The sequence below is a fragment of the Thermobia domestica genome, chromosome 2, assembly GCF_964235325.1.
Source record: "Thermobia domestica chromosome 2, izTheDome1.hap1.1, whole genome shotgun sequence".
In the NCBI taxonomy this organism is placed as follows: Eukaryota; Metazoa; Arthropoda; class Insecta; order Zygentoma; family Lepismatidae; genus Thermobia; species Thermobia domestica.
Window position 1 is genome coordinate 350888541 of NC_137455.1, and position 27243 is coordinate 350915783.

The 27243-nt window shown below is 36.8% G+C and overlaps 1 protein-coding gene across 1 annotated transcript in view; it reads right to left on the minus strand.

The window, feature by feature from the left end:
* The window catches only part of qless (decaprenyl diphosphate synthase subunit 1 qless), a 290536-nt gene that overhangs the window by 188022 nt on the left and 75271 nt on the right, over positions 1-27243 (minus strand). The gene's annotated exons all lie outside the window — the stretch shown is intronic.

The following is a 27243-nucleotide window of genomic DNA, read 5'->3' on the forward strand; positions in this document are numbered from 1 at the left end:
TGATTTAGCCCCTTGTGATTTCTTTCTTTTTCGAACTTTTGAAGAAACACCTCTGGGGACGGATTTTCGTATCTTCAGGGGCAGTGGTAAAAGCTGCGGAAGCGATTTTGAAGGATTTGTCCAAAAATGGCTTCCAATATGGCTGGCAAAAAACATTGAGACAAGTAAGTGTATTGCATATAAGGGGACTATTTTTTTTTAATGAAGGATTAGTACAGGTAATTGTATTTTATTCATTTATGACCATCTTTATTAATCAACCCTCGTATTTGCTTGTAGACATTTCTATATGACCTCTCCTCCCGTAAATCAACTGTACAACATTGAATTCAACGATTTCTTTCTTTTTTTTTAAAAAAAAAAAAGCTTAGTTTCACATTTCTTATGATTATATTATGCATTTTTTTCTAAACCGTGTTTTCGTATTATCTACGGAATAAGCACATCATACTGAGTTAAGTGATAGTTTGGGTTTGGCTACCATTATATGTAGTTCTAATATAAGGCCTACAAGAAATTTTTTTATTCAAATATATTTGATATTTTGATCCAAAAACATCGAGAAACCTAATGGCACGACGTTGTTCATCATAAACTCAGCCTGGGATCGAACAAAACGTCCCCTCACACCAGAGATGAGACTTCTACCACTAAGCCACCATACTCAGCGTAGATACGCTGGTGTTTACAAAACGAGAGAAATTTGCTTATTACAAAATACTAGAGAACTATTAAATAAGAAGAACATTTCGAAATTATTCTAATTAAAAAATAGCCTTCCAACATACTATAGGAAGTAACAAAAAAAAAAAAATAATAATAATGTGAAAGTAAAGCCGAATAAAACTTTTTTACCTGAATCATAATGACACCAGCAAAATAAACAAAACAAAAAGTAAACACACTTCATAAGATATAAACGTTAAGTGTCAGTCGCTACTTCCACATTAGAGAGAGAGAGAGAGAAAAATGCACCACACTTTGAGATTAAAAGAAGACGACGAAGAAGAAGCAATATTTGACTTTAATGGAAATGTGAAGGGAGGGATATGATTAACCAAACATCACATTCGACTTGAATTTTTTCAAGTAAAGCAGGGCGCAATTCAACAAAATACGTAACGCTTATTTTGCAACACAATGCTTCAACAACAGCTCAAAAGGCCGTTACCAACAAAAAGTCAGCCCAAGAGCGAAGAACCTTGTTCTAATTTCTATTATTTTTTCTTTACCTAACATTCTCCTCTTCCTTTGTGATGGTCTTTCCGTTTAACATGGATAAATTCCGCAACGCTCTTACTTAGAAGGGGCGTTTAAGCAAATGGGATAAGATTGCGACAAATCCTTGCAAAATAATCACCACTAAGCAAGCAGAATTTAATACAAGGTCGAGCATACTCATCTAATTTTTGTGTACTTTCTTTGATGACAAGAAACTGAAGGCTTTCGAAATGTGGGTGTGGAGAAGAATTGAAAGTATGAAATTGGTCGAACGGGAAACGAATTAGGAAGTGTTAGAAACAATAAGAGAAAAAAAGATTAATTTTAGGTGTTATTTTCAAAATGAAGAAAAACTGGTTGTGATATTGGCTGAGAATGAACTGTATTAATACGAGGGACGTACTAGAGAGCACGGTCGCCGAAAAAAAAATGAGGCGAAAAGGCTTTAGTTGCTGAACAATATTAAAACAGAAAATTGCTATGTGATGATGAATAGGTTCCATGAAACTGTCAGTTTATACCAATGGCAGAATACCTACAATTATGATGTATCAATACTTGACCCCTAAAGTTGGACCCTCCTAGAAAAATGAAATCTCACCCTAGAATTTAAAATCTTATTAAACATATTTATTATTTTTAAATGCCCCCAGTTTGCGACTTACTGAGATACAGCAAAGTTTAGATTTATGCATCATCTTCGGGAAATATACTTTGTTCCGATGATGGACATACAGCAGCATCTTAAATTATTTTCCTCCAATAAACTGACACCACGAGTTTTCTGTTTCATATGTTTTGTTTTAAATTTTCATTCATGAATTAGACAGACAGTGAGCAATGGAAGGAAAAGGTTGTGCTGCAGTTTACTCGTTCGCTATTGACTCCAATTGAAAATGAACACTCCAACGAAAAAAAAAAAAAAAAAAAATGATGTGTCCGGTAACATTATTTCTGAGTGCGAAAAAATTCTCGGCAACTGCGATACATCGCAAATAGTATGATGTTTACAGAGCAAACGTGATGAGTGAAGGTGCCGTACGTGAATGGTGTCGCATATTTAAAAATGGACGAACTGACGTGCACGATGCGGCAAGAAGTGGGTGTCGACCTGTAGTCAGCAATTGAACTCGTGCAGGCAATGAACTTGGTTGTACTTCTTCAGGCACATGAAACAGTGGCTTGTGTCGCACTGCTTCGACAATGACAATGCGGTTCACAACACTGCTAGCAGGTGCCTTCATTCCTAGGCGGGAGACTAATTGCAGAAGAAATTTCAAACCTTGAAAGACGTTATGACAATGTTGTTCTTTTCTAAAATGTATAATAAAAGCTCTGTATCTGCGAATATGTCATTGATAACCTAACGGCGGTTTTTTTTCGAATTACCCTTGTATATAAGGGAATATGGATAGATACCCATTCTGATATAGCAGCAACCCACATATCAGTAGAACCATGTTGGTTGCATAATATAAAGGCGCAGTCACTCCGATCGAATCAAAAAACTGCTTCGTACGCGATTAGGCCTGGTGTCCATCTATGTACAAAATTTGGCGGTTCTAAGTGACTTTTGTTTGTGAAAAATCTCATACACACACATACACACACACACACACACATTATATATATATATACATTCTTTTATATTTTAGTATAGATATAACTTCTTCTAGTATAGATATTTTAGTATAGATAGATATTAGTATCACTGGCGCAAATCCTGAGGGATAAGGGGGACATGTCCCCTCCAATCTTGGAACTGGGAGGACTGTCCCCCCTCCAATAATCCGATTCCAAATGTGTTTTTTGGGGAAGAAATGTGATGATTTGTGTCCGATTGCCACAAAGGAAAGTGAACTGAAATTGATGTACCCTTAGAATAAGCCTCAAATCTGCCCGCCTCCCAATGATGACAGATTTGCGCTGCTTATTAGTATAGTTATATATATCTGAAATATTAGTACAGTACTATTAGTATTAGTATAGATAGGTTCTATTTATAAATGTGGGTGTGAGAAACCGGCGATCTGTACATCCTTAATAAAGTGGCAACCCTAAACGCAATCATAATGACAGTACTGTACAAGTTAATTTCCTGTCATAACCAGAGGTGTAACGGGGCGTATACATACATAACTATACGACGTATACAAAACTTTTTTTTTTTTTTAATTATTCTAGCGTATACTCGTCTCAAATTTACGGAAAAGTGAGCGGATACGCTACATGTTTGAAAAGGGTCTAACATAGGGAGCAACATTTCCAGTCGCCTGGTCACCATTGGCGACTATAAACTTAGAGCTGGCGACCTGTGTTCAGTAGGAATGGTTTCTGCTTAAACTCACAGGGCTGCGAAGTTTCTGTTTCGCACGAAAATAATTGTCACTGGGTGACAGAAAACACGGAATGTGAAGTCTTTACAATTCCCCCCTCCCTTCCCACCTTACAGTGGAAACTTCATTACGAGATTCCCAAATTTGTTTTCAATTGTCACATTTTGTGCAGTTTTATCTGTGAGTACTGCTTCACGTGAGAGAGGCTTCAGCAGTCTGAACAGAGTTACGACTGCCTACAGGAATTTACTGAAGACTGACACACTGGATGATTTGCTAACAATTTCGATCAATGGTCCTTCACTTAAGAACTTTGATCCGAAAACTGCAATCGACAACTGGTATTTCAGTGCAGAAAGCGTTACACAATCGTGAAGTCTTAAGGTAATATATTTTTTAACATGTATACGAACTGTCAAATTCAAAATTGATTATCCTAAATCTAATTGTCTGGTTTTGAAATCTTATGCCCTGATGTAATTTCTTTCTTTGTCAAAGCAAAGACCGTAGGGGGAGAGGGACCTCTTATAATTTATGCGTGAGAGATACTGGCGACCATCATGGCGAGTGTGTCTGACTTTGAAATTTTGCGCCCTGGGCTAACATGTCCTTACCAAAAATTCTAACATTACGTGACTTTCATAATTCACTATTTCGTCCACTTTTGCAGGCGAAAATGATCAACTATTAAAGAGCCCCGGATTTATATTCGCTCCAATAACTTGTGTGTTCCTTTTTTTCTGTCCCTTATCAAGAGAAAAACGAAGGAAGAGGACAATGTATAGCTGGAAGAGAAAGTGACTTTGAAGACGATGCGTTGCCAACAGAGGGGAAAAGAACAACACGACATGCAGAGGAAGTGGGGAGAACCACGATCTGTTTGGAAATGAATAAGCAAAGAAAATCTACCACTGGAGAATGACGTCATTGATGAACCATGTTTGAATAACAGTCCAACCAGCAACAAGCATCATTATCATCATCTTCGTTACTACCAACCCACTGGTACGTACTTACCAACTTGGAAGTTGATGGCCCACTTCCAGTAGGCATTGCATAATATGATGCTACAGCAATTAAGTGGCCTTTCGGCGTTGACCACTAGTCTAGACATGTTAATATTCCTTTCTACGATGCATGTATGGACGTAGCCTGGAAATTTTGGGTATTTAATTAATGCTCTCCAAAGGAAGAAAAATGATTAATTACTACTGGTACACAAAATATTCAGGACACATGAAATACCCTCCTCCCGCAAAAAAGAAAAAAAATCTGATACGGCACTGGTATAAATGTATAAAATAATATCCTTTCACGCCTGAATATGTCGATGACCTTCGATTATACGTATCACAGGAATATTTTATTTCTTTACTTTATTTATTTATTTATTTATTTATTTATTTATTAACCAGCTACCACAAAAGGAAATTTTTATTTTTTATTTATTAGTCAGATTCCATCAAAGGAATCTTTTTATTTAATCATTAATTTATCGGCTCCAAATAAAGTATTTAAAAAAAACGTATTATCCCTCATCACAGGAATCATCTTTTTATTTATTTATTAGGTCATATCTTTTTAATTTTAATAATTAGGCCTACTAACAGCTCAAACGCATCACCATCATCATAGGTATTCTGCCATTATTTGCAGGTCACTAGTCGCAGCTAAGAACCTTCTATGCTCCACGGTCTTCCACTAACTTCTTCATCTTCACGTACGATTTTTCTGTTTTGATATCGTCCATTAATTGTAGTTTCCTTCGCCCCTCCCTCTCTTTCCTGCCACCATACCTTCTAGCACGTACCCCATGATACAGTTCCTTCTTAGCCGATGTCCCAACTAGTTTCTCTTCTTCTTAATAATATCTAAAATTGTTCTTTTCTCCCCCATCATTTCTAACAACCTCTCATTCGTTTTCCGCTCGACTCAGCTAATTCTTTCCATTCTTCTCCACACTCACATTTCGAAAGCTTCCAGTCGTTTTTCATAATTTTTGCCTAATGTCTACGTGTCTGCCCCATACAGAGCAATACTTCACACGAAGCATTTTATGAGTCTTTTTCTCAACTCTTTAGTCAAGGTCCCACCAAATAGTATTTTCTTCCTCCTAAAGGCTTCTTTCACCATTCCTATCCATGCTTCTATATTTCCCTTGATAGCTGTTCATTTTTTACCTCCTGCTTCTATATTTGACACCGACCACTCCGCTTATAAACCCCATGAAATCTAAAAGGGATCATCCTGAGTGCTAATACCCACTTGTTGGTACTCTTTTCAGCCATATGTAGTTTCGGACTAAAGATATAGCAGAGTTCCCAAAACTTCATACAGTTTATCATCCCCCTGGCTTGTAAGCTATAGTCATGTAAAGCAATGACACGGATTTAAACTTCTTAAATAAGTAAGCAATATTGAAATGTCTTCCCATCTCTCAACAGTTGAGTAATGAAATTGTTTATTTTCTCGTGTTAATAGCGATACTGTCTACCAAGGTAGAAATTAAAAATAAAGTTGTCTTTTGACGTCAAGCATAAAGAACTCCCTCAAGGGCGCCCACACGGCAGGTCAAGGAAAGTCATTTGACCTAAACGCATTATTCCATCCTTATCAGGAAATATAAAGGTAAGGACATAGATATAATTTGTACCTTGCTTTATATACAGAAGAATACCTGTTATATTCCTTCAATTTAATCGCCTCACATCTCTACCCACTACTGCCATGCGTGAGGAAGGCGTCGTAGACCGTAAGCGCCTCTATCTTTGTCGAGATGATAGCTTCTCTTGTGTCGTAGTGCTTCCCGCGAAGTGGTTCCTTCATTTTCGAGAAACAATCGTCACGAAGTTCATGAAACATTTGTGCGCTGCAACCATGTGGCACTTTAATCTTGATCCACGCACATTGTCCATTTTTCCGAAACATTGTTCTGCGCTTCCACTTTCTTTCTTTTTTTATGACACTGTTGCTTTTTGAATCAATAACACACAGTCGTTACTATTAGCCACACTTCATCGCTTCACATTCCCTTATCTGCTACGGTACTCTTGTAGTGCTGAGATACGGCCCTCCGAAGTGAGAATAGTATTGCCACTATTTTTATCCAACCTGTATAATTAAAAAAGTTTTTGTAAAATTATCATACTTTTAGTTATCTACGGTGGTCACTATTTGTGTAACACGTTGACTTAGAAATTTTTAACTATCACAAGATGAAGTACAGGTTGACTCGATAAAAACCTGCCATATTTTAGAGGCTAATAAAAAAAGTATTTAAGATAGTAACTTGTTTATTGCAAAATATAAAATCGGATTGGAAACAGTTTGTAATTACTTTGTTCTGATTTGAATTACTCTGTTCTGTTGTGTGTTCAACTGATGTAACAATTGACAATCAATTATTTTCAATAATACAAAATACAACCTCCTGCTTTTTGATCGGGTGTAGCCCTGACAGTGGAGGAGGGAAAGGATTGGAGGATCCTCACATTCGCTCACCACCTTCCTGCAGTTTCCAGTCGTCATTATGGTTTGGTCAGCTTACACACAGTCGAAAATGTGTTTCAAAACAACAGTCATGTGATTCGAGTGCAAAGATCTTTTTGTTTAAAGTTTGCTATTTCACGTACTGAAAAAGTTTCTGATCGGACAACTACCTTGTAGTGGGTCAAGAATTTCCGAACAACACGTTGAGCGTTGAAAAGATCATTTGGCCAATCTGAAAGTGTTCGTACGCCTGAGAATATTGAGGATATGAGAATCTGTTTGCAGTCCTCAAAATGTTATGCAAGAAGTATGCTGTACCTGTTGGGCTTCCTAGGAGAGAGTAAGAGTAGTGGGCATAAAAACAATTTTTTCCGGTTTTTTAAAAAAAACCGAAACCGGTTTTTGAACATTTTCAAAAAACTGTTTCCTCAAAAAGCCGGTTCGGTTTTCACCGCATTCGGTTTCGGTTTTCTTCAAAATCGGTTCTATTTTTCTTTCAAAATTTGTTCTATTTCTGACCATAATAGTGTTTTGTTGTTCTCCGGAAACCGAATCCGTTTCCACAGAAATAGTGTTATGTGTTTTCCAAAAGTTTTCACCGAAACCAGTTTTGATGAAAACCGAAACCGGTTTTTGGGGCAAACCGAAACCGGTTTCGGTGAAAAAAACCAAACCGTTTTTTGGAAAACCGAAATGTCGATTTTTCGGGTTTCGGTTTTTCTAAAAACCGGTTTTGCCCATCCCTAGTAAGAATCATTTTACAAGAAGACCTACAGTAATTACAAGATGTTTTCCATACTATTGTATATCTTTGAATTAAAAAAAAACTTTCTACCTGCTATACTTTTTGTTTTATTAGCCTTTACGATGTGGGAGATTCTACTGAGTGATCCTGTATCTGACTAATTAGGAAACCCAGTTCCCTAAAATTTTAATTGTGATTAAATTAGATTGGTTGGTTGATTTGGATTTATCATCCCTTTTAGCATCGACGCTATATAAGACATGAACATACAGGAATTGAACACAGCTATCCAGCGCCGAAGCCACATACATGAACCAATATTAGCCACGGAGTTCCAAATTAAATTGCTGCGATGGGAACGGCTTGAAATCTCAGATCCAGCGACGTTTAGAAATAAACACTAAATAAATAAGACTTATTAAAATATGGAATGAAATATTAATTATTGGATGATTGTGGTAATGGATATGAGTTTAGCTTTGCTTTTAATAGCGAGGATATACGAGACATGAATCTACACGCTTAAAGCGGAATCAGAACCACATGAGCTCTCGCCGGGAATCGAAGCCGAGTCTCCCGCGCCGAAGACGCGGACGTTAACTATATGCCCACGACGGGACTCTAATTGAAACGATTTTTTTTTTTAAGTTTAACTTCTCACGATTATGCCGGTTAGGCTAAGGGAGATGATGATTAAGGCAAATGAATGATGATGGAAGAATTAGTGGAATGGAAATCCAAGAAAATCCACTGACACTATGTTGTCCACCCCAAACTTACTTAGTTGGAATCGAACCAAGGACCCCACGCACCACAAGTAAGCGCTCTACCACTGAGCCACAGTGCACATTGACCTACCTTGTTTTGTTTATAATCAGGGGCGGATCCAGGACGGACTTCTGGGGGGGCGGTGGGTTGGAATACTGCTACTTAAAGCTACTTTTAAAGGTCCAAACTCTGGGATTGGTTATATTTATATATATAAAATAAGAAAGTTACCTTACGTACAATAACAACCTGCATCCCATTGATAAACAGAGATATTTTTAAACAATATAACATTGCTAACAATGCCTGCAAGGTTGGCAAGGTACTTAACATACTCAGAGAATGACGTAGATACTCGTATGTATGTGTGTTCTTTCTTTCCGTATGATAATATTCTCGTGTACTCCATCAACTTCACATCTTTCCAAGATAAGTATGTTGACCCGTAGTCCCTCCATCAGCGATGCACAACTGCAGTTCTCGAGTGCATATGAATGATGTGTGCATATGAATGTAGCAACAACTGCAAAGCGTAAAGAGCAGACAGGATAATGTAATACTTTCACAATAATTTCACTTAGTGCAAACGACTGTCTATTTTACGAAATTAATACATTGTGTTCTTAACAACACTACAACAGTATATTTACGTTGACAGGTAATCAATGTGATTTTAAAGTGCTGCATCATTCATGTAGCATCTGAAACAATGTTGCTGTTGAATTTATGATTTTAAATGAAGGTATTTTTTTCTTCCTATTTAATCATCATTGTCGCCATAATCTTTCTTCTTTCCAATGTAACGTCCTATTACTATGCCTTAGAGACCTACTCTATATTTGTTTTACAGTCCATCGATTTATATGGGAAAATATTTTTGTTTTCTTTGAAATGAACTGGAATCTGATTTGGTTTAACGGATTGTTTCTTGAAACATATTTAAATGTCTCTTACGTCGTGAAAATTACATACGTGGATCGGTCAATATATATTTTTCTCTAAGCTGTAAAAAATATTTTTTTACGATGCATTTGTAAACTATACATACGTGTGTAAGGGGGTTCTTCCCCACCTCTCCACATAATCCGCATGGAGATTCAGACATTTGTCTCACCGTTGCACCAATTTGTTCAAACCCTTTGCAAAACATCAGGGTTCTGGCTATTTAGCACACTGTCCTCACATTTCTTCACTTCTTTGACAGGAGACCAGGTTGCTTATGTTAAACTCATCTTTAGGGAAACGCAATTCGACATAAGCGACCTGGTTTCTTCTTCTTGACGATAACGCCCACCCTTACTCAGCACGCAAACAAGGCACAGAATTGAAGAATTAGAGTGGGAACTAGTGTGACTACCGACCAAAAATATTCCGTACCAACCAATGCAGATAAAAGTACTAGATCTGGGGGGGGAGGGGGAAGTACTAAAATGTTATCTGTTGCTTTTCATCATATTTATGACATTTTGTGATATTAATATCTTATTAAAAGGTTTCCGGCAGCTCCCCTTTCCCTGTGGGTGGGGGAGTGACCTCCGACATTCTTGAAATAACTCCCAACTTTATATTTGTTACAGTCAAATTTCGATAGAAACCGTACAAAAGAATTCCTTAATAGTCTACTGTTTAAACGGTTCACCAAATATGTAATATTGTTTACTGTGGTTATTTATTAGTTTTAACCCTTCGTTCTTTGACACTTCTGTACTTCCTATTTTTCCCAATACAATGAACTATAAGTTACAGCAGAAAATCTATATATATATTTTTTTATGAGTTTCCTTTTTCTCTCCCGAATGTATTTAAAAGAAAAGAAGAGAAGAAAAGTACTAGATTTGTTGGTGAACGTACTAGAACACTAAAATTTTATAAAAGGTACTAGATCTAGTACGAAAATACTAGCGGTGGCCACACTGGTGGGAACGGCTGCCCCATTCTCCATACAGCCTCAATTTAGCACCGAGTTGCTTCCATCTATTTCCAGTGTTAAAGTCTACATTGCAAGGTGAACGTTTCCAAACAGATGAAGTGAAGCTGAATGTGAGGAGAGTATTAAATAGCCAGAGCCCTGATTTGTTGCAAAGGGTTTGGGCAAATTGGAGCAACGGTGAGATAAATGCTTGAATCTCAATGGAGATTATGTGGAGACGACCCGCTCGGGAGAGTAATGCTCCCGGAAGTACGTTTTTTCGCGCGCTACTCTAGCCAGCTGTTTTACGCGCTATCCTAGCCAGTTGTTTTTAAGTTGGTCACAAAATTTATATCATGGAGTACAAGGGGAACAAAACGAGCCCTGCGGGGCTTCTAACCCGTTCCTACTACTACTACTACTACTACTTATCTGCACAAAAGTATGTAAATCACTTTTTTGAGTATTAATTTCATATTGTTTTAATTTAAAATGTGTTATAAAGATGTAAAAAAACTTTCCACGGGCCGGCTTTGAATTCACGCCAAGAGAGATTTTTGTTACTAGCATATAGCGCGAGCCCAATCGGCCACGAAGACCGACAACAGTAGTTTGATTTCTGCTATTTAAATGCAACGTGGCAAGAAATTGATAACGCCAACCAATCAGAATTGTGTTTTTTCGTTCCTACTTCCGGGAGCATTACTCCCCTGAGCTAGTCCTAAGTGGAGAGGTTAAGAAGGACCATGTATGTATACTTTATAAATGTATCTTAAAAATTAAATGTTCTACAGCTTAGAGAAACTTATATACTGAACGACCCACATATATACGGTATACTACCTCTCAAGGAAGTTTGGACACTTGCTCTATAAGTAATACGCAAGTCATGCAGCAACTTTGGCTATAATTTAGCCATATTACTTGTCGGTAATATTAATAAAGGTACTTTGTGATAATTGGCAGAGTATGATACTGTACAATACTCCAAAAAGTAATGTGGAAAATGCCAGGAAAGTATAAATGCTTCCAAATGCACAGAGCAGGACCCTCTAGACGAGCAATTGTGTGAACAGGTAGACAGGAATTACGACCGCTCTGGAGAGAAAAGTTCATATTCCGTGCAACGATTTTACTTTCGTCAAGGCTATCTATAGTGACTAGTACAAGTGGGTGACTGAAGAGTTGTACATTGTACTGTACTACCAGTTTTTTTTTTTTTTTTTTTTTTTTTTTTTTTTTTTTTTATGAGCGATTATGTCACAATCTTAAGAGTATACGTACTCCAGGAGGGTGTGCGGTATTTCCATTTCCAAAAGTTGGCAACCCTAATTAACATTGAACTAAAGTTCATGTACCTTTCCAATTAAAGTTATTTCATATTTGCACGATAGCCTCACCGAAGTATTTACTCATTAATGTTAAGAAAATATATGGGATTTACTTGGTGATTATATCACTAAACTGTACTTGAGCTATAAAATTCAATGTGATGAAGGTAAAAAAAAAGGATCAGAAACGTGATATTCACGTGAGTTCATGGCAACACGGCTTAACATCTCTTTTTCTGCCTACAGAATCACCTTTAAAAGCAATGTTGAAAACATCTTAACATAGTTTTCTCGTGTTGGCAAAAAGAACATTTTTCCAAGAAAATAACACAGAAGACAAAGAAAACCTTCCCCAAAGATTCCCATGATAGGATGTCGAGCAGAGAAAAACAATAAGCACTGATTTCCAGTTGCCACGGTCGTTATACAATTTACGTTTTTTCAAGTACGATTATTACGACGTAAACGAGAGTTCAAAAAAGTGCAATTGTTACAAAACATAATATTCCACAGAAAAAGTTAAAATACACATGACTAGGCCATCAATAAATGGGCAGTATTATATATATAAAATATAAATAAATCATATTTCACTCAAATAACTAAATTTAACTTACACCGGTATAGAGCCGACAAAGGCAACAAATATGTAATAATATCAAAGCAACAATATAGTGATAAAATTTACGAATGAGCTAGTAAGTCCCGTTCCACTGTGTGTAAGGGCAATCCACTAAGTTCTATGATAACAAGAAGTAATCAGTTCATTAATAATTCTCCTATAACTCCTGACGAAATTAAAACAAAATTAAAAATCCATGATCCAGCCTTACCCATTATATATGGCCTTTCAAAAATACATAAACCCAACGTTCCGTTGAGACCTATAATAGCTGATTTTCATCATCTTACATACTGTATTTATTTGAAAATAGCTGTATAATAAACTTGAATCTTTTAGTATCTCAATCAAATATACTGTCAAAAATAGCTTAGAATTAAAAAAGTTTGAATTCCTTTGTCGCGACAGATTCTATCCATATGGCATCTTTTGACGTAGTGGAGATATAGCCATTAAAATATGAATAGACTTGGCTTTGCAGGCAGTGGAACTTGCTTTACTTAAACTAAAAGTAAAAACATATGAAATTCAACTCGTGTCTCAACCATAGGCGGAGCTACGGATTATCTGCTGGGAGGGGGGGGGGGGGCGCAGACCTTTTCGTTAGTCTCGGAGGTCTTGTTAGGTTGCCATCTTATAGGTGGCATTTTTATTTTTTGTCAAAAAGTTGGAGGGCAATGCTGCCCCATAACTCCGCCCATGGTCTCAACTAACAGCTTTTTGGCTGAGAAACAATGTTTTTCAATCTGAAGAAATGATCTTTCGACAGGACAATGGATTGGCCATGGCCAATACTCTTTATTTAATATTTTTGAACTTGGTATCGGACATGTTTGAAACCAACATTCTCCCAAAATTTCCTCGTATCAGGTATTTTCGATATGCCGACGATACTTTAATTCTGTACAAGGAATTTTAAGATTTAAAGAAATTGTTTGGCGAATTTTATCAAGTACGTACTACAATCAAATTCACGATGAAACTTGAAGAAAGTGGAGATCTTAACTTAGTTGATATCACCATCAAAAGACAAGCTAATAAGTGTGTTACTTCGGTATACCGTATACCTTCTGCTGGCACCATGTATTTTAATTTTAGATCATCACATTCATGGCTTCAGAAATTGAGTATTTGAAAAAACTTCTTTAGGAGAGCCCTTCTGCTTTCAGATATACCCGGTAAGAAAGTTAATATTTAATGAAAATCGGACAAGGAAATGGTTTCCAAAAGTCTTACTGAAGCGGTACAAGCAGGTACAACAGGAGATTATCGACACCCACCATCAACCAATAACAAATACCGAAGTTGACAAGTGGATTAGTTGGTGTCCCTCTCGTTCCGCGTATTTCGGCAAAAATTAAGAAGATACTGCAAAATGTAACATCAAGGCCTCAGAAGTTCCTTCGAAATCCATAGAAAAATATATTACAAATTTTAAAGCTTTATTTATTTATTTATTTTTTATACTGATCCCCAACAAAATAGCGGTGTTTATCGTGTTAAATGTCAATGTGACAATATATATATAGGTCAAACGAAAAGGAATATTTTGTATCAGAATAGCTGAGCACATTTGCACATTGAAATCTCGTGGCTTACAACAGTTATCCAGATTGGCATCTCATCTCAAAGACAATAACCACAACATTGCTAATTCATCTTTGATAGAAAAAACAAAAACAACAACTGAACGAAAAATTAAAAGAAGCCTATTACATTCATAAAGAGAAACCAACACTCAATTTAGATAAAGGAGACAAAAATGTAATTTTCCCTACTCATTTTCGCCATCTGGAAGGAAAAAAAAAAACTGAACAACAGTCAACAGTGGCAAGTAAGTTACCATTAATATCTACTTATGACCGACAAGAAGATTTATGCTTCGCATATTTTAAATCCTTTTTAACCATTTTTACCCATCCACATTTCTCCCCATGTTTTTAATCCTTTTCAAATTGTGTCTAGGCTGGAGATGGAGATAATGTTTTCCGAAAGTACTTCCTAGAGGAAAAATGAAATGAAATCTTTGTATTTTACGTCCTACGATTATGCCGGTTAGGCTAAAGGAGATGGTGATTGTGAATAATGAATGAAATGATGGAATGAAGAAAGTGGGAGGAAACGGGAGAACCCCGAGGAAACCCACCCACACGGTGTTTGTCCATCACAAAGTCCACTTGACGGAGGCTGGGATCGAACCCGGGACCCCAAGCACCAGAGGTGAACGCTCTACCACTGAGCCACCGCGGCCCTCTACTTCCTAGTAGCCTTTTGCTTACTTTTTTTTTTTTTTTTTTTTAATAAGAACGTATTTTTCTCGTAAACTCACTATGATAGCTGTTAAATATTATTTAAAAATTTGATTCTGTTTCGTTCTAAAATTTTGAACATCACGAACTAGGACAAAATGTCAACAAGAGGACTTATTTGTGCTAATTTAAAAATGGAATAAAATTACATTTCTAGTTTTACCGTAAGGTTAGAACTTGTAATCTTAAAGATGATAGGGTGGTCAATGCAAGTGAATGATAATGTAGGACAGGGTTTCTCAACCTAGGGTTCGCAATCCCTACGGGGTCACGAAGATGAAACAGAAGAGAAATATAATTAGAATCTAATACAGGAAAATATTTTTAAATATTATTTTGAATTTTGTTCAAATAGGCATATTTTTATTTTTATACATACAGAAAAGAACAACAAAAAATAGGTCTACTAAACGTTTTCAACAGGCGCAGAGTTGTTTAAAAATCAATTTAAATGAAAGAGGTATGATATGAAACTCCTAAGAAATGGAAAAAAAAAGCAACAAAACCTGCATATCGAAATACAATTAAAATTGAAAATACTAATCCGCAATAGCTCTATTGCGTTTGTTGATAAATCAATAAGGGACAAATTATTCTAATAAAAGGGATTGGTTTTGTTTAGGATCCTTTGTTGTTCTTTGCAGAATTGTACACGTATGTGTGAGAGCGAATAGTCCTTTTTCCAGTAAGCTAGCCACAAAGAAGATTGGTCTGGGATTTTATTTATTTCCTAAATTTTAGAGGTAAACAAGTTGCTTTTAACAGTTTTTGGTGATACTGAACACATACACAACAATGAAAATTAAAATACTCAATAACATTTTAAACAACTGTCCAAGTTTTTTTAAAACAAAAACTAGAAATCACTTATCATATGACCCAAAATTAAGAGAGTTATGAAGTTTTAAAATTTTCAAACTGCTTCCATTTTGAAACAGTATGACGGATCGGATTTGATATTTGTAATATGAATGAACTGACCAAATTCGGTCTTAATCCATTCGTTTTTACGGAAGTTACTGTATCCACTGTATACAAGAAATGGATCCTACTACTATAGAAAAAGATGGATATCATGAAATCTCCGCAATAGGTATATTAAAAATCCCACAGAAGCATATTACAAACCAGAAATTATAAGGGGGTTGCTGGCAAGAGGATGTGATAAAATAGGGGTCGTGATAGGAATTAGGTTGAGAAACACTTGATGTAGGAAGAAACGGAAGACTCAACAGAAAATTACGCACACGATGTTGTCCACTACAACCTGGTGTGGCCAGAGGTCAAACCATGGAACCCTCACAGCAGAGGTGAACGTTTTACCAATTAGATACTGTGCTCGTCCCCCCCCCGTGATAGCTCAAAGTGATTGTCACTTGATTTCTGTTACATAAACAAGTCTAACAAGGCATGAAATGAAATTAAATCTTTGAGTTTTACGTCCCACGGTTATGCCGGTTAGGCTAAAGGAGACTGTGATGATGAGTGATGAATGAAATGGTGGAATGAAGAAAGTGGGAGAACCCCGAGAAAACCCACGCACACGGTGTTTGTCCACCACAAAGTTCACTTGGCGGGGGCTGGGATCGAACCCGGGACCCCAAGCACCAGAGGTGAACGCTCTACCACTGAGCCATCGCGGCCCCGTCTAACAAGGCAGTTTGACAATTTTAAAGTAAAATAAATTCAAGTACAGGAACCTGAGATACGGAAATATAGGTTTGTATATTTTACGTTTCTCCTGAAGAGAGTGGTAAGAGGTTCCAATTATCATGTTAACCGATAAAACTACCATTACTCAACTGTCACAAAGTACTGTATTTTTCTTGAAGTTCTTCTATGTCTGTAATTGTGCTAATTCTCAAATTACGACATATTACTTTCTCTCAGTCTTTTACTGAAAACTTTTTTTCTAAGAACCATTACAGTCGGATCGTGACAAAGAGAAAAAAACTAGCAATGTCATGTCAACATATCTGCACATCCTTAGGTGGAACCAACTTGCCACCGGCTACTGTCTAAACAGCCTATCGAAAGTTCATAAATACACACACACACAGTTCAAAAATTACAATAATGCGTATTCAAAACAACTCATTTGCTTGTAGTACGCACTTAAAAAGAGATGTTTTAAACGTTTGTTGTACACTGCCATTTTTGGCTATGTACTAAACAATATTTTTTCAAGGACTACTGCTATGAATGGATTTGTTTTTTTGCTTTCCGCTTTCCAATTTCATTGTTCAGCTTTCTCCCAAACAAAATTTAAATAAATACAAATTGGTACTTTCCCCTTTAACCAGTTTCTATGTTTTTCAAATTGTGAATTTCCCTATTAACTAAAAGCAATACCGAACAAGAAGAGCGCCTTCCGTAATCATCCTAGACCAGGCGCGCTCCCAGATTTTTTTTTTTTTTTTTTTGGAGGGGCCCAGTTTTTTTTCGGAGTCCAATACATGTATCGCTCTTAATAATAAACAGTCACGCTAAATGTGTTGCTATCTGTGTTATCAGCTGCCTGTATATAACAAAGTTCTTAGATGGTTGCTTAAATATGGCATGGCGTTTAGAGTGAATGGTGGGCAAATTCAAGAATATAAACAATTAGACGTTTTAATTAAGAACGATTTTAACCTACAGAAAATTAATGAAATCTTTCGGTTTATCGTTCCAGGATTATGCCCTTTTAGGCTAAGGGAGACGATAAGGCAAGTTAATGATGATGGAATGCGTATGTGGGAGGAAATGGAAGTACCCCGATAAAACTCAAGGACATGATGTCCACCACAAACATATTTGGCCGGGGAGGGAACCAGGGACCCCACGCACCAGTAAGGGCTCTACCACTAAGCCACTGTGCCCACTTAACCTATAGAGTATAGCTGACCGAAGGTTCAGGCGAATCAACTCGTAGCCCTTAATTTAATTTACCAAAGTAAATCAATATGTAATCAAAATGCATTTTGACAAAAGAAGGGACACTGACTTGAAGAAAAAATGAGTAAAACCAAACTACTAAAATTTCTGCTCTTTTCAAAGAAAGGGAAAAAAAAAGGGTGTTCTCCATATTAACCAATGGACTAAGCAATCAAAGATAGTGCAGTTACTCATTACCCTTAAGGAAGGAAAATGATAAATGTATCTGAATTACAAGAAATAGAAACATAACCCATGAGCAAAAAAAAAAAAAAAAAAAATGTGTAGCCATAACAAAGGCACGTGGGCTGATAGAATAACCTAATCTGTGTCACTACCTGCCCACACTATTACAGTGTCAGCGTATCTTCAATCTTGTATTAAACGGATACTTAAGCCCACTTAACAACGCTGTTTTATAAATTCTAAATACGCCCACTAATTTGCAAACATGCATAAATCGTATGGCGAAAAGAAAGAAAAAAAAACTTTCACTAAGGATCCATCGCCGTGAATAAACTTATAATAGCAACCACGTGTTCGGCTAGGACTGACAACTCATGAAACCTTGCCAAATTGAAAAAGTCTGGGTTTGCACATTCCAATGTCTCCTTAACTGAGTCTCCAGGTTAGTACAAGTTTGGTAGAAACAAGAAATTTCACTCACAAGAAAAAGAAAGCTGATCCTTCGTTTCTATGACCAATGCAGTTGTTATAGATGGCTCATCTCAGAATTACCAACATTACTTACCACAAATTTCACTTTTTTCTCATGTAAAAATTTCGCCCACTTCTTTAACTTCGAATTTAGGGAAAAAAAAAATGTGAATTAAAAATACTGAATTTCTACCACAGGTGTAATCGCGTAACAAGACGGGGCAGACCAGAGGTGGATTTAGAAGGTATAAACTCAGAAGGTGTGGGAGGGGGAACCAGAACCCAGACTGTGATAGGTATAGTCTATCATGAATTTACTATAAACTCTAAAAAAAAATATAAATAAGTTAAATTATGTTTGTCGCTCAGAAAACTGGGGTCCTAGGTTCTCTGGCGCCGGGCTAGATCCGCCACTGTTGCCGCCCCTTCCCCCCTGAATACCGCTGAATCTTCTCTCCTTCAATTATTTGAATATTATATATATATCTTGATTCCCTTTCTCCATGTATGTCTCCATCGAAGCTCAATCATTTCGCTGCACTCACAGTCAATATTACATATACTCAAAAACGTTGCTTGAGGTAAACGTCTATTTAAATGCGTCCTTATGTCTGTAATTAGGACACTTATTCGAGAAATTGAAGTTTGAATAGGTTATGCATCTCCATTCTGTTTCTTACATTTTGCAGTACCACACACAGCAGTTCATCAAGAGGTAGAGGGTAAGCTACTAAGTTCATATAATTTCCGATGTTTGTATATTACATATTTTATTTTTGAATATCTTGCTCAAGGGTAGGAGGTAAAAACACCGCTAAATCTCCTTGTGTGCACCACTTAATACTTGGGCACCACAAGCACAATCTAGTACTGAGCTAGGCAGGCATCGATTCATGCTGTTTAGTAAAGTAATAGTTCATAATTATTATAAACTTTAATATAATTATCAACTCTGAAAAGTCAGTTCATTATTGATATCTTTTTATAAAGAAGTTCTGCAGTATTAATTGAGAACCGTAGTGCACGTAGAATTTAATCAAAGGGGGAGTTTAAAGTTCCAAGTTCATATCATTTCAAGTGCTTGTATACATATTTTTTATATGGTAAATATTTAATTTTGCATAAACTTGCTCAAGGGAGGGGATTAAACCTTGAAATACTTCCTGTGTACGCCACTGATTTAGAATATCCACTAGGAAATGTAATTTCCCTCCAGCTCTCGACTGAATGCTATAATAAATGTTTATTCAATCAGGTCCGTACTCTGATGAGGTAATACGTATAATGGGAAAGCCCAATCGTATTTGAGTTCTGTATCACCAATGTTTGGTATCGAAAACTGAGGGGAAACAATCTTCTTACAACATAGGCAAGTAACTTTCTCTTTTATATCCTGTTGTTTCTGGCTCATTTTATATTCTGCTACAAGAAATGAATATCGGGATGGCACATTTTCTCTAAATCTCCCTCAGCTTCAAAATATTTCTGAAAACTTGAATATTATTACATCTGCTGGCCTGTCAGTCTTAATATCAGTATTAATCGTAAGATTGAATGCGGTTGTCTGCTTATAATTACCCACAAGGCATTGCAATAGATTTTTCAGGAGCCGGATTGGTTGGTTTTTTGGTTGGATTTCAGCAACGAAGACATACAGGGCTATAACGCTGACCTCTGAAACTAGAACAACAGTAATGTGTTGAAATTTCAATGCTTTCTCATCAGGAATCGAACGCGGGACCCGTGCTCCAAAGGCGCGTGCTACCCACAAGATTAGCGATGACGACTTCAGTTAAAATTTCAAAAACCTAACACCTAGTAAATTTCGGTTCCGTGCAATTATCAAACTTATTTAACGTTATTTGCCTTGGAACCTCCTCAACTACAATTTCACAAGAAAATACACGTTTACTATTTATAGTTTTGTTTACGAGACGAGACAAAATGAGACGGGACGGGACGAGAAATAAGGCTTTCTTGTCTCCAGTTCTCGAAATGGGAAAAAAGCTGAGGCGGTACTTACGATTTTGTCCCGGCATACCGGCTATTTAAATGTTGAAATACAGTGAGGGTGTTGCCTAAAAGATCGCATTCTATATACGTAATGACTGAAACCTACTGCAGAGCTTGTCTTTAGTTACGGGGGGAGGGGGAGGGCATGGTCCATCGTCCTTTGATTCCTCGCCAACAACAACTTGCTAAAATAAATAAATAAATAAAAATCCCCTTATGTTGTATTATAGAAAATTATTCACGAAAACGTTCAAAAAACCGAGTTTTTATATTAACAATTTCTTGCGGGAAAGCTCCCGGACACCCACTCGACTGAGGGGTATTGCAAATTCCTAGAAGAATCCCCCTCACAGCAGAAAGCCCCTAAATCCGCTCATGCTCAACACACAACATCTGTATGCATTAAGACAAAAAGACACACACACACATGCATACGAAAGAAGCAATTAAAATAAAGCACATCAAAATATAAACTAGATGAACTTCTTTGAAGATACTTCATTTTAGAAACAAAAGGTAGGGAAAAGGTTATTATAAATTATTTCTACATAAGAAATATAATCTTTTTACGTGCAAAGCTTTTCGTCAATTACTGCATATAAAAATTGATTAATTAAAAGGTATTTATTTAGCATCTACTCTCCCGTGGAGGTTTGTCTTGATCACTGAAAAACCAGAGGTGGTATGCCTTCATCACTAAAAAACCAGAGGCGGTATGGCATACCACCACATACCGTCTCACTTCGACCACTGCTTCTCTCGTCTCATAACGATCATCGGAAAAGCTTTTGTCGTCTTCTTTTGTAAATTTATATACGAAATTTATACTCTGATTTTCTTCCCAATTTTATGTTTAAGTTATCAGAACACACCGCGTCATGAAACGTCCACGAAGAATGTGGATCATATTTAATGTTATTATGGAAGTACGTTTTGTAATGTCTTACGCCCCTTTAAACGTTGAATAGTGCTTTTCATTTGTTCGTACAATCACTTTATAGTTCTTATAGTTATCAAAGAAGTGATTACCAGTAAGTGATAGTTTTTATAGTTATCACTGTATAGTTCTTATAGTTATCTCTGTATAGCTCTTATAGTTATCTCTGTATAGCTCTTATAGTTATCTCTGTATAGCTCTTATAGTTATCTCTGTATAGCTCTTATAGTTATCTCTGTATAGCTCTTATAGTTATCTCTGTATAGCTCTTATAGTTATCTCTGTATAGTTCTTATAGTTATCTCTGTATAGTTCTTATAGTTATCACTGTATAGCTCTTATAGTTATCACTGTATAGTTCTTATAGTTATCTCTGTATAGTTCTTATAGTTATCTCTGTATAGTTTTTATAGTTATCACTTTATAGTTCAATTTATAGTTCTTACATACGGACCATATAATACTAAAGCAGTGTTTGAGATCTAAGATTTGAATGAACTAGTTAGTGTTGCTCACGAGACTCGAGAAACTTCTTGTCTCGTTTCGAATTCGCAAATGCTCTTCTCGTGGGCAACACTACAGTTCACATCATATGGTGATACTTCCAGAGATGGCGTGGGTCAATGAAAATTTTACCCATGATCCACTGACCCACAATTCACCACAACCCACTGAACCCACCGTGACCCACTCTGACCCACCACCCTCCAAAACTCATCGTCATTAACTCTGATCCATGATCCACGCCCTCCTATCTACTAATTAAACAGTTTACACTTATAATAAAACAAGGCTGTGAAATTATCACTAATCGGAATTTGAATTTATATCACTCAATCGCTTAAGTAAGTAAATAGAAACAAATTAAAAAATGAAGAAAAATGCAGACCCTGAAAGTAAAACGTACACAGATTCACCAGTGTTCAGATGTTGTCTACAATGCACTGAGTAGAGTGGGTCGGTGGGTCGTAGTGGGTCATCATGAGTCACGGTGGATGGTGAGTCGCAGTGGTTCACGCCCTGTTGACCCACAACCCACTGACCCACTCCATCTCTGTTTTTTTTTTTTCATTTCGTAATTCTCCTAACCTGTCAATCATAACGTAGTGAATATTATGGTTGAAGAATGATTGATTGTTGAAGTTTAGCGTCCCTTTTTTAGCATCCACATTATATGAGAAGAGGACTTACACTTCAAGGTTGAATCAGAATCGATGGTAATATATTCAATGTTCTTTCACTGGGAATCGAACCCGGAGCTATCCGCTAAAGGCGTACGCATTAGCTAACCCAAGTCAACACAGAGGACTTGAATACTGTTAAAGTCAGTCCTCACTAGACACTCTTCAAATACCATTCATTTTGATTTTTTTTTTCTCGCGCCAGGTTCAACTTCCAGTGGGAACACACTGTCAAAAAAGTGTAACAGATTTTTCAGACTTATGCTGAGTGAGGTTTTCCTTATTCCCATCAGACAAATGTTGGGATGGTACCTAACATACGGGTCCCAGGTCGCTTACTTCCTCCCCTTTCTTCGGATAGTGTGATCGCCAAGAAACGTCATCCCTCGTACGTGACGGGATAACATGGCCATAGATGTCAAGAGCCCAGAAAATCTAAATCCTAATCTTTCGCCAGGTAACTTCATAAGAACAGACATACTAGGCCAAAGGACATAAGAAATGACATTTCTTCCATCGCATTCAACTGTGGAAGAGAAAATCAAATGCAAAGAAAAAACGCTCTAACGTTGTACCAATTTGAAAAAAAAAATCCCTAAACCTGCCGCTTAGGTTGTTGGTCTGACAAATAAGATGATCAGTAAACACACTACTAACATACAATTCACATTCGGAAAGAAGCCGCAAGGTCAACGGGATTGTTAGCAGTCTTCCCTTCCTTCCACTTCCTGACTTCTATACTGCTGGATTCTCTCTCTCTTCTCTTCGTTCATTCATTCCGCGAAGTCTGGTTGGTTGGCCAAGGTTATTGTATCTTGGCTTCCTATCACAACTTCTTCTTGCGAGGACGTGCAGGATTTGCCGACAGGTGCGCGAAAGAACACCGTGCCCCAACGCATCTATCCATCTTGCGTCAAATTAGTGATATATTCTTGCGAATCATGTCTTTATGGCAAAATCCTGAGAGTATTCAACGAAGCTTTTTCCAAGAACTTCCAAAGGGAATTCGAAATATGGAGTGACTTTAGGAATTTTTATGTCTTACGTTTACACTTTAACCTTTCACATAAATCATGAAGATGAATTGTCGCAATTTTTATATATGTATACAAGAATGTTATCACGATATGGTCATGACATGGTGTTGTGCCAAAAGCTGTAACTACACAAGAATATAAAATACATAGATCATAGTATTTACCAATATTTGCCATTGATTACAAACAATTTATCAAATGTATAATAGAAATGATATTTCTTTCTTTTCTTGAAAATACCCACTGAAAACATTTTCTTGAAAATACCCACTGTAGTTTTGGGATTTTAGAATATGAAATAAAGAAAGCCTCACATTGACTAAAATTTCAACTACATTTATACTTATTCAGTTCTCATTTGACTACAGTAGTAGTAGCAGCTGGTTTATGTAAACAATATGCTACGGTGTGGTTCGTGCAAGGATGTTATAAAATAGAGGATCTGCCCATATGTATCTTCATCCTATTAATTCAATGAAGCCCCCCCCCCAAAAAAAAGAGCATCGGCATGTCTACTCTCGTTTCCGCTATAAATGTTGGCTCAAAACATTGTGATTTTATTGAGCGGAGTAAGGATGACGAAACTGTGATGCATAGCTTCACGATTTTGTTGTATAGGCAGATCATCTGTTTTATAACATCCTTGAGTTCGTAAATAACAGTTCTAAAAGTGATTTGACAAAGGATTTAAATCTTCTTACATTTGTAATTAATTCACTTTAGTCAAGTGACTTTTGGCCCACTCTGTAGTTCAGTCTTTTACGTGAAGTTATTAAACTTAGTTCAATACAACATTTGTTCAAATATCAAGTATTTCTGAACTTGTTTAGCATAATCGTCAATGATCACTAGACTGCATTTACAAAATAAATAAATAAATAAATAAATAAATAAAATAAATTAGTCAACAAATAAACTTCTTATTAAAGACTATTATTGAACGAAATAGAAAGCATCCACACACATCTAGCTTTGCTAGGATCACTTAAGAGGAAGTAAAAGTATCTAGAAGAAGATCAACGCCTAAATCGAAAGTTTTTAAAGAAACATTCTTGCCCTAAACTAAAAGACAACTTGCGTAAGAATAGCTGGTAATTTAGTTTCCAGATGATCTAATTATTGAGAGAAACTGTTCAACAATTGACATGTTTTTAACTTGTCAATTATTCACTGACCAACTCCATATAATTCAACCAATTAAATTTTCTGGAAATGAAAAATAAATATGGTGGAATACATTAATTCTACTCACGAAACACTAAATAAATCTACAACTTAACCAATAGACCGTGAAACTAAATAAAATAATCCTAGTTCAACGGGTAACACACCTACTAGACAAACTCGACACTACAGGTGAGGGTTAAATCTAAAATCTTCATGATTCAGTAAATTAATTATCAGATAATATAAGAGTGTAAAATGGTACATATATAGTAATTAAGAGTTCAGTGCTTTGATTCGGTGGCAATCCAGTTATTATCTCAATCCCAATATTCAAAAGTCAACCAGTTATCTGAAGAACTAATACAAGAAGTTTCGAAATGAAATAAAGTATTTAAATTTTATATCCCACGGTTATGCCGGCTAGGCTAAAGGAGATGGTGATAAGAAATGAATTAAAATGGTGGAATGAAGCAAGTGGGAGGAAACGGGAGAATCCCGAGAAAACCTAACCAGACTGTGTTTGTCGCAAGCTGGGATCCAACCAAAGATCCCATGAACGCTCTACCACTGAGCCACCGCGACACAACAAGTTTCGAGGTTGATGATATTATCGAACACAAATGGTGAATGAAACTATTCATCGTGATTGGTACAGTCGAGTGACTAGAATAGTATTGACGACGAGACAAGAAAAAATCTTCCAACAGAAACATATGTAGTTTTCGAGAACACAAATCACTTTCACATCTTTATGCGACGAAACAGCTGCAAATCAAGTTTCGTGGCCAACACTAGGCCTGAGATACTATACCAATAACTACAGAAGTGTCTTAGGGTGCAAGTCTCGCTTCAAATACGAGTTCGTTTAGCATAGAATAAGAACTGAGATTTGCAAACTTTAACATTAATAAAATACATTTTAAAAAATATATATATTTACTGTATAGGAAACTTTAATCCTTCCACTGAACAGCAGAAAACAAATGATTAAGATTTATTATATTTATTAATATTAGGTAAGGACATAAGTCAATGGAGAGCTTTTGTGAACGCAGCATTGAAGCTCCACGTTCCATAGGCCATAGAGTTGGCTTTTCTGGGCATTACCGGCTCGTCAAATGTAAGGAATAACGTCCCTCGACGAACATGTCCGGAGGAATGAAGGTAACGGCTTGGGAGCCTGGATGTTAGGTACCATCCCGGCATTTGCCTGATGTGAATTAAGAAAACCCAGGAAAAACCTCACACCGGATGGCTGATCTGAAGAAGCTGTTACACCTTTTCGACTAAGTGTCCCTGCCGGGAATCGAACTCGCGGTCTCTCGCACTAAAAGCAAGCGCATTAGCAGTAAACATTAAGAAATAAACTACTGAATAAATTTGAATGAAAGAAAAAATAGTTGTTGATATTACATCCCACATAGCACACGGACGTCCAAGGACGTCCGAGATTGATCCGCAATGGACAACGAGACACCCCGGGCTCATTCGAATTTACTCCCGGGACATCCATAGGACCTCAACGGAATATCCAGATGTCTGCTAATATCCCGGTAAACGGGATATTCAACAGGACCTCAAAAAGATATCGAGTGGAGTGGAGTGGATTTTGAGTTTAACGTCCTGTTCAGCAGCGAGGCTATATGAGACGTGGACCTACTGATTAACGTGGAATCCGAACCACATGAGCTCCCGCCAAAAGATATCGATTGGTAAATCGTGGGATAATGTGGTCCTAGATATGTCCGGCATGGGATCTCCTGTCCCATTCGGGACGTTACGTGGACATCCTATGTGGAAATCCTTTAGGACGTCAATGGGATGTCTACTTATTGTCCCGATAATTCCGGGAACTATATGGGATAATTGGGATCAAAATGGAACGTCCTAGAGACATAGTGTGTTATGTGGGATGGCGTCTGAAAACAAGCATATAACGCCAATACTTCAAATTTTCTTTTAAAAATTCAAAAACGAAAAATCTACGTACACACATTTTGAACCTTAATTTTAGTAGTAATATTAAGAATGCTTAGGGGACAAATGCTTTAAAAAGGAATAAATAAATTTTACGGATCGAATACGCAGAAGATGAATTTGTAAGATGTATTGGCTAACTAAGCAAATATCTACTGGACATTAGCCAATAGAAAAATAATCTTATATGGAAGCTGAGTCCAAAACATTAGCAGGTAATTATGCTATGATACACAAGACATAGTTTGAAAAAGCTATATGGTTTGTACACAAATTACGAAATCATTTCCAGGCAATGTCCTAGACATGTACAAACAGTACAATCATGTATGTAAACAATACACAAAATACTTTTTTCTTCACGTATTGGTAAATATAAGATTTTTTTTATTTTTTAAATAGAAGTGGGCTAAATCGACAGTAGGTTAAAACACGAGATTGCGTCATATTCCACATTCTTCTTGAGAGTATCGGAGAAGTCGTCGAATAACGGTTTGCAGAAAACGTGTGTGGCTACGCATAGGAATATCGTTCCCCCTGAGGCCATCGAAGCTGCAATGACTTGGATAGTACACCACCACGACGACCAGATTTTTCACCTCCAAAAACAGGCCTTCGCCACGTGACA